We start from the raw sequence: 9,220 nt of genomic DNA, 5'->3' as shown, positions 1-9,220 counted from the left end.
CAGTGATGGCCGTGGGCCAGTAAAAACTAGCTTAGAAAGCTTTGCCAACCAGGTTTCTCGAGGCCACGTGGTTGCCGCAGGAATCTAAGTAAATTTTGAGAATTAGTTTTACTCCCTCTTCTTGGGTGATGCATTTCTGTAGTATCCCTTCCTTGGCACTTTTCCTCATCATGTTCCCATCCACCAACACATAATGCTTGCTTCAATGGATTAGGCATTTGGTTTTAGTCTTGTCAGCGGGTATGTCGGCGCTGGTGATGTACTTGATGAATTGTTCCCTCCAATCGGTGGTCGACGAAGGTACTATAAGTACCTGCTGCTCAGTGGGGGGAATTTCTTGCACTTCTTTCTCTTCCTTAATAGACTATGTAAAGAGGTCTTGAACGAAAACCCCAGGCAAAATTGCAGTGCAAGAAGAGCCTATCTTAGATAGGTGGTCGGCAAGCTGATTTTGATCTCGTACCACATGGTGGTACTCGATACCGTAGAACTTCCCTTCAAGTTTTTTGATTTTGGTGCAATATGCGTCCATCTTCTCACTAGAGTAGGACCAGTCTTTGTTGAGCTAGTTGATGACTAGCATGGAGTCTTCGTATACCATGAGGCATTTGATGCTGAGCTCAACAGCTATACGGAGTCCATCAAGACACGCTTCATATTCAGCGGCGTTGTTGGAGGCCGAAAATATATTTGGAGAACATATAGAAGCTTATCCTTGGTCGGCGTAATGAATAGAATGCTAGCACTAGCACCATTGATGTTGAGGGCACCGTCGAAGTACATCACCTAGTGCTCAGGGCAAGTAGCGGGGAAGGGCTCTTAGATCTCGGTCCACTCGGCAACAAAGTCAGGGAGCACCTATGACTTGATGGTAGGCCTACTTCTGAATTCAATGGAGTAAGTGCTGAGCTCAACAACCCACTTGATGATGTGCCCATTGGCCTCTTTGTTGTGGAGGATGTTCCCCAGAGGGAATTTGGTGACCACAGTGATCTTGTAATACTCAAAGTAATGGCAGAGCTTGCATGATGTGATCAGAATAGCGTATAGCAGTTTCTAAACATGAGGATAACGAGTTTTGGGCTCATTAAAGACCTCGCTGATGATGTAGACCGAACGTTGCACCTTATAGGTGTGCCTGACCTCCTCTCGTTCGACGACGATAGCTATGCTAATGACGCGAGAAGTGGCGGTGATGTAGATCAGTAGAGTTTCATCTGGCCAAGGCGCCGTCATGATCGGACGCTTTGTTAGAAACAACTTGAGCTGCTTGAAAGCTATGTCTGCCTCATCCGACCAGGAGAAGCACTAGGAGGCCTTAAGGAGTTTGAAGAATGGTAGTACCTTTTCACTGAGGTGTGATATAAAGCAGCTGAGAGCAGCCATGCAGCCTATAAGCTTCTGTATGTCCTTTACGCAAATTGGGCATTTCATGTTGGTGATGGCGGAGACCTTGTTGGGGTTGGGTTCGATGCCACGGGCACTGACGATGTAGCCTAGGAGTATACCAGATGGAATTCCAAAGATGCACTTTGAAGGGTTCAACTTCCATCTATACCTTTTCAGGTTGGCGAACGTTTCTTTGAGGTCGACGATGAGATTATCGGTGGTCTTGGACTTGACGACCACATCATTGATGTAAGCTTCGACATTGTGGCCTATTTGTTGATCAAGGCACATCTGGATGGCCTTTTGGTAGGTCGCCCTGGTGTTCTTGAGTCCGAAGGACGTGGTGGTATAGCAATATGCACCGAAAGGCGTGATGAATGACGTCTTGATCTAGTCGTCTTCCTTGAGGGATATCTGGTGATAGCCGGAGTAACAATAGAGGAAGGAGAGTAGTTCACAGCCAGCGGTGGAGTCTACAACCTCATCTATCCGAGGTAGATCAAAGGGAACTTTAGGGCAGTGTTTGTTGAGATCAGTGTAATCAACGCACATTCTCCATTAATTATTCTTTTTTTGAATAAGAATAGGGTTTGCTAACCACTCAAGATGATACACTTCTTTTATAAATCCGACAGCTAGGGGCCATTTTATTTCTACCCTAATAGCCTCCTTCTTATCTGGCACGAATCATCGGAGTTTCTACTTGATCGGTTTAGCGGTCGGCGAGACATGCAAGGAGTGCTCGATCTTCTCCCGTGGTACACTTGGCATGCCTGTAGGTTTCCAAGCAAACACATCGACATTGACACATAGGAAGGAGACGAGCGCACTTTCCTATTTGGGGTCGAGGTGAGCCCCAATCTTCATGGTCTTGGAGGGGTGATCGATGTAACACCTCTGGTGTTACGATCTTATTTAGCACCATAATTTAGGCCTAAGTAAAAATTTTCTAAACAAGTTTCTCAGAATTTTTGGATTTAAAATGTACTTGATGCGATAAGCGAATCCCGTGGGACTTAGTTTTGTGGACTCAAATAAACGCCGAAGTTAAATTACTCAATGCATAAAGATATTTAGGAATGTCGAACGACGATTCTAGCGAACGGTTTGTTCTGTTGGATTAAGCATGAAAAGCAACTTTTATAAATAAAATAAAATCCATTAATAAATAGAATGATATATATACTCATGGGTTTATTTTGTTAAGCATGAACTGATGAGAAAGAGAGCGCAGCAGCTTCGTTTGTTTCTCCGGCATACAGCGTACTCGTTGCATGGTAATTATTCACTGTCTCATCTCCTGTCATGGCGCGGCAGTGCAAAGTCTCCTCATCCATACGCATCCTTACTTCATAGTCTTTGCTTTTGCTTCTCTCTCTGCCTTGATTGCCTCTGTCTGCGTCTGCCGAGCCAAGCAACCGCAGTGGCCATGTGCGCTTGCTTTCTCGTGCCCTTGCTTGGGAAGATTGTCTAGTGGCTCATTGTTTTCCCTCCACCACTCCCTATTTGTCTCATCGTTTGCTGCCATTTTTTTCACGCTGCCACATGTGGTTCTGTCCCTGCCACATCGTGTCCTCTCTCTGTCGTGCACCATCGAGTAACCGCTGCCTCTGTTGTCCCATCGAACTATTAACCTTGTCATGTTGCTTTCGTTGCCCTGCCCTAGCCGCCCTGTCTCCGCTTGCTCTGCCGAGTTGAGCATCCACCAGGGTTGTGGCCGCATGTAACGCATGTGCGTGCGTGGGTTTGTTCTACTTGGCTACATTGGCTGCCTATTCATTGTGTCACCTCGCCAGCACATGGTTCTATCCCACGTCACGCCTATGAAAGTGGTTCTCTCACGCGTCTGCTTTTCCTAGTCTTCGTCCGCTCTACTGCGCTGCTAGGCCTCAGCCATCACTGCCCGCCGTTGTCTCTTTCCTTTCCCCTCTCTTGAGTGCTATGCCTTCTTCACCGCTGCCGCTGCGCTAGGTCATCTTGCTGTTGTCTGTGTGCGACTCCACTTCACCTCTGCCAACATGGCCAGCACGCCGCCCAAGAATGCCGTTGCGCCAGGCTGCAAACCACAGAGTCCCCGCCGATGTTCGCTGTCACCGAGTGCCCCTGCCGGGCGCCCGTGCTCGTGGCTGGACTATCTTGGGCTGTCCCTAGACTTGCCACCATTAGTTCCGGGTACAGCAAGCACCCTGCTGAGCCGCAGTCACCACGTCTCCCAACCATAGCTCTCTGCGTTGTGTCCATGCAGGTGCTGGCCCTTCCCGCGTGCAAGCCCCTAGCCCTATGCTAGGCCTACTGCTCCTTGGCGCATCCGTGCCGCAGCACTGTCCCTTCCTTCCCTACTGCTTGGCCATCGTGCAGGCAGGTGCAACCGAGCCCCCATGGCCTCACGCTGCCATCTTATGCATGCACCCACCATGGCTGCATCTTCCAGTGCCATGATGTTGCTGGTGCACCACGTTGTTGCGCTGCTCCACCTCCGAGGCTATCCCTGTGCCGTCTGGTTGCTGTTCCACCGATGGGATTCAGCCGGAGTTGGTCCTCCTCTATTGCTCTGCTCCTAGGAAAGGAAGGAAGGTGAGAAGGGTATGAATCCAAGTAGAAATTTTATACAGGGTCCTTATTGCGAAATCCGTGACTCATATGAATAGTATATGTTGGACTATGGGTTAGTTTTGAGAAAACACAGGGGAGTTTTTGCAAAATGGGCCGCCGCTGCTAGGTTTTCCATCGTGGGTCGGCCCCCTCGTACTGGGCCGCCTGGTCAGTAGGGCGTGCGCACCCTATGGGCCACGCCACGCTGCTGGGCCACCGCCGCGCCATGTTGGGCTACCTTGCTGCCTAGGCCGTCGGTCGAGCGCGCCTGGGGCTCGCGCCGTGCTGGGCCGGCCTTTGGCCACCGCGCCTGGGCCGCTCGCCCCACCTGGGCCGGCATGCTCCCGCATTGCTAGGCCATTCACGCCCGTGTGCTTGGGCTGGCCTATGCCTCCGCACCTGGGCCGTGTGTGCGTAGTTTTCCTTTAGGCCGAATAGGTGGTCGCTGGCCCTTTAAGTTTTCTAAGCAATTGTAATTTAGTTTTGGAAATAAACTTGTACAATCAATATAAATTTGTATAGTTGTTCGAAAATGGTGAAACCAATTTTGTTGAGTTCCTAAAATCATGATCCATCCAATAGTATTTTGTTCACATAGTTTGATAATATTCTTGGAAGCTATATAATTAATTTAAGGTACTTACTATTGTAAAAATATAAACTTGAAGGAGTTATTGTGATAAATTGGTAATAGTGTTGAATCTAAATTTTTTATAGTAGGCCCCTAGCAATATTAGGTACTCATTGTAATTTTTGTGGCTCCAGAATAATCAGTTTGCTAGGTAGCTAATGATTGTCTATTTCGAATAAGGATTAAATCGATAGAATGAAATAAAGAAACAACTTGGGATTGTATAACTAAAATGATTGTTGGAAAATAATGTCTTATTCGACAACATGGATATGTAGCCTAAGTATGGTCATCGTTAGAACTAGCTCGTTAATTTGAGAGGCATAAATCATATTTTACGAATCACGGTTGCAGTTGATTAATTACGTCTTTGCATTGCATCGTATTGCATATCATAATAGGGACGTCGATGGATCGTGGAGTCATTGGGAGTTGCTAGAGAAATGATGCTTTTGGAGGTCGAATCACCATGATGAAAAGCTAACTTCTGATTATATTTTTACCCAGGCAAGCCCCAGTGCATAACCCCTACTTTTCTGCACTTTAAATTATATGTGTGCATTAGGTTTTTAGGAGTTGAATGAAATCCACTTGCATATATATATATATATATATCCTATGAGTCTTACTAGTATTATAGGATCATGTAGAATGCTATGCTACAGGACTCCGGTAGAAGTCGAGTGATTGCTTGTCACTCGCGAGAGATAGGAAATATATTACTGTATTATTATCATTTGGAAAATATAAATGGTGGAAAGGAAAAATGGTAACTGGGCAGGGATATGGTTTGGGTATTGATGGGTGTAAGAGGTTGCGTCGCTGTGGACGCGGGGCATAGCTTGGTTACACTGCTTTCCCTGTCCATGTCGGTTAAGGACCGGCCGTTGCATAAGACTCTAAGGCAAGTCACAGACTTATTATCCTGAGCACATACTTGGGTATGGGCCCTTGGAAGACTTGTTGCTCTCTTGTAATGGATCTGGCTCTTTCTGGACCGACTATCAGGGTGGTTTTTGGTTAGGAGGTCCTTGCACCGCACTGAGTCCGGGACTCAGGGGCAGGGGCTTGAAGTCCTAGTTTGGATGGGGACCTGGACACCTAGGATAGGAGGGTGATGGGTTGGTCCTGCTTGTGCCTTGGGTACAAGCGAGGCATGTGTTTTTGGGGTACGTAGCTAGGGGCATTGATTCATGAATCACCGAGCAATCCAGTACGACCTATTTCCTGTCTAGCACATGTTGATGCAAAAGTAGATCTGCAAACACAAAGGGCTAATACCCAAATTGATATCCAAAGCGTGCCAGCCGATTTGACCTGCTAATCGACAAGGATGAAGACACGAACACTTTGGTCCTGACAACAGCGATACGCCCGGAAGTCACGGCCAAGAGGTGCTCACACGGAACTCAAGAATCGCCGAAGGTCGTACTAAAACGATGCAGCTCGCCGAATCAATGAGAACTCGTAAAAAAAGGAAAAATATGCAAATTGACGAAGTCGCCGAAAAGTAAGTAGATGCGAATAGGAGTAAAAATTGGTTTTGATATTGATTGATATTATCTATTACATTGCTCCTTACTCCATATTTATACCCTGATCTAAAGAGATACAACCAAACACAACTAGGACACCAATCCCATATCTAAGGAAATACGTGACTCTTACATGAATCATACCCTAACAAATATAGAAAAGGAAATCAACTCCTATCTATTTCCCTGTCCGCCTCAATCATGATGGAAATCTCACCGTCCTCCTTCCCATCGGCAAACTCCCTATTTCATCGGCAGTAGTCTTCAAGTCTTCCTTCATCGGCATATTCCCTGTTTCATCGGCAGTAGTCTTCAAGCCTCCCTTCATCGGCATCGACAATAACACCTCCAACCTCATTGGCAACGCCCGAGCCCAAATCAACCTTTCCATCGACCATCACCAGCTATCGGCAACCATCTTTACAAACTGGCTTTCATTGGCTATCAAAGTATTCAATAACTTTCCCCTTGCCGATTAGTCCACTCCGATTATTTTGACACGTGCAAAAAACGGTGTCAACACATGCCCCCCAATTTCGGAGTATAAAACTATTAATGCTCCGAAATTTACTCCAGATAACGCTTGCCTTTGCCCGATTACCGTAACTCATTCTCCAAGCCAAAACTTGATTTGTTATCAAATCCAATCAAATCTAATCTTGATTCACGCACTTCAGTAAATATCGCACAATCGCCAACCACTCTTGCCTTGATTATGGTTAAGATACCAAAACAATAACCCATCAACAAGATCTTAACATGATAATGCTGCCATTTTCAGAATTAAAATATCATGTATTGATATCCCTTCCAAGCCATGATTACTTGTTATCAACTCATCTGTACAATCCCCTGATTATCGTGCGAACAGTTACCATATCCCTCTGAACCGCCTTGACCTATATGCGCGCGACATAGAGATAAGTCCAAAATACCCTTATTCTGGGCAGCTTATAAATAGATTTCTCTGGAACCCTCATTTTCTATCTTCAGCCTCCAATCCTTGGCATTCTCTCTCTCCGGCGGCGACTCCGACGAACAACCGCGCGACCTCAACCAACAAGAACCCTTCTCCGGCGCTAACTTCAAGTTTCCGGCTCGTACCTCCACCTTCCTCAAGACAATGGCCATCAACTTCGATGTCCCCGCGGTTCGCTCCACTTCCATTACCTTGATCTTTTTGCAAATTCATTTAGTTGGTGATTTTTTCTTTCTTCTGTCTTCTGGATTCCATAACCTTAGGAACTGCGCAACAAATTAGTTATCCCAACCGATCAGCCGCACGTCCAATGCCTTGGACCAATGGGCAACCCAGATCCAACCGATCTGATCAATGCAGAGGTTAACAGAATCCCCTTTAGAGCCCAAAATTTCTCTTTGAATTTGTGGAAAGACACATTCCGATCTTGGCCCAAAACCACTAAAGGGTGGAAAGATTGGTACTTGAGGGTTAATAGATCGATGCAAGTATACTGGGCAGAACGAAGGTTAGACCAATGCATCAGGCTCTCTATTGCCGATATGCAGAAAAATGAATCAATGATAATTGCAGCTGCTTATTTCTGGTCAGACACGACCAATACTTTTATGTTTGGACATGGCCCAGCTACTCCTACCCTTGCCGATGTCCACATGCTTACTGGCTTGGACATCTCAACTGCCGATGAAGGCTCCATCTATGGTAGAAAGTCTGAATATAGGGTGAATACCCGCAACATCGGCGGTTGGACAGGATATATTCAAGAATACCAGAAAACCGGGACACTTAGCCAGAGGAAACATGCCACATTCCTGAATATGTGGTTAGAAAAATTTATCTTCTGTGGTCGATCAGTAGGACCAACCAACGCCTTCCTCCCTGCAGCTGAACTTTTGGCTAATGGCGTAAGGTTTCCTCTTGGCCGATACCTTCTGAGCTCCACTTATCATCTTCTTCATCAAGTGTCTTAGAAACTTTTGCTTGGCGAACCCATCGGCAACCTGGGAGGCCCGTGGTGGTTTATCAACATGTGGCTGAATGCCCATATGCACAAACGTTTGCAATGGGACTTTTTTGCTCAACAATTCCCACGAGAAATTGCTGAAGACTATGTGCTTGGGGATGATGAATCGGCAACACGCTCACCCCTCAATTTTGGTGAAGCCATAATTGTCCTTCCTGGAACAGAAGCCAACGAAGACCAAATCGGCAGATTCTTTCAAAGCTTCTACAATGGTCTTTCTCGTGATCATAGGGCCTGGGTGCCTTATATCGACGAAGAAAACAGATTCCCCCTTCTTTTCAACTTTGCCGATGACACTCTGAATCAAGATAATGAGCTCATGATGGCTATCATCACTCCCAGGGCAATTCCAGTAAACACATTCGGCAGCGGGGGAAAAACACCAACATTACATATGAATTTTACAAACCCATCGGCAGTATCCCGCCCAATTGGCTTTTGGGCAACTGCCAATCAAACTCTGCTTTGCCGATGTGATCAAACCTAGGGAAACAATCACCTGCGGAACAGACTAGAACAAGGTAGTACAACTCTCCCCCGATGCCGATACTACAGATGTTGATATATCCACCTGACACCAATATCTTTCATCCACCGGAGTCATATAAGCAATGGTGGCGAGAGTGGAAAGAACAACTGTTCGCAACTTCTGTTCACACATATCGGCACATGATCGACCCTGAATATGCCATCCCTGATGACGCGGGTAAGTTTTCCTTTAACTCCCTTCTGCTTTTTCCCTTCATATATCAGTAACTGACTCTCTTGTAACAGGTTAACAACCCAGCACCATCGGTGAGTAAAGTGGGAAACCCTTCAATCTCCGGCCTATTTCCCCAACATCGCCGATCGGCTACAACGCTCCCACCTTAGCCGCTTTGACCCACCAGAAGATTCGTACCAAGACCATCACTTCTAAGTCCAAATTGGCTACATCCAGGGCTACTCCATCGGCCGCTGCTACAACCTTGGTCAAAGCATTTAAGGTAACAACCTTGATTATTTTCACTTATGCCGATCACACACTGTATTAACCTTAATCATCAGGGGGTAAGAGCTGCTACTGGATC

Source organism: Miscanthus floridulus, chromosome 6 (genome assembly GCF_019320115.1).
Source record: "Miscanthus floridulus cultivar M001 chromosome 6, ASM1932011v1, whole genome shotgun sequence".
NCBI lineage: Eukaryota > Viridiplantae > Streptophyta > Magnoliopsida > Poales > Poaceae > Miscanthus > Miscanthus floridulus.
Note: the sequence above shows the minus strand (reverse complement) of the source record.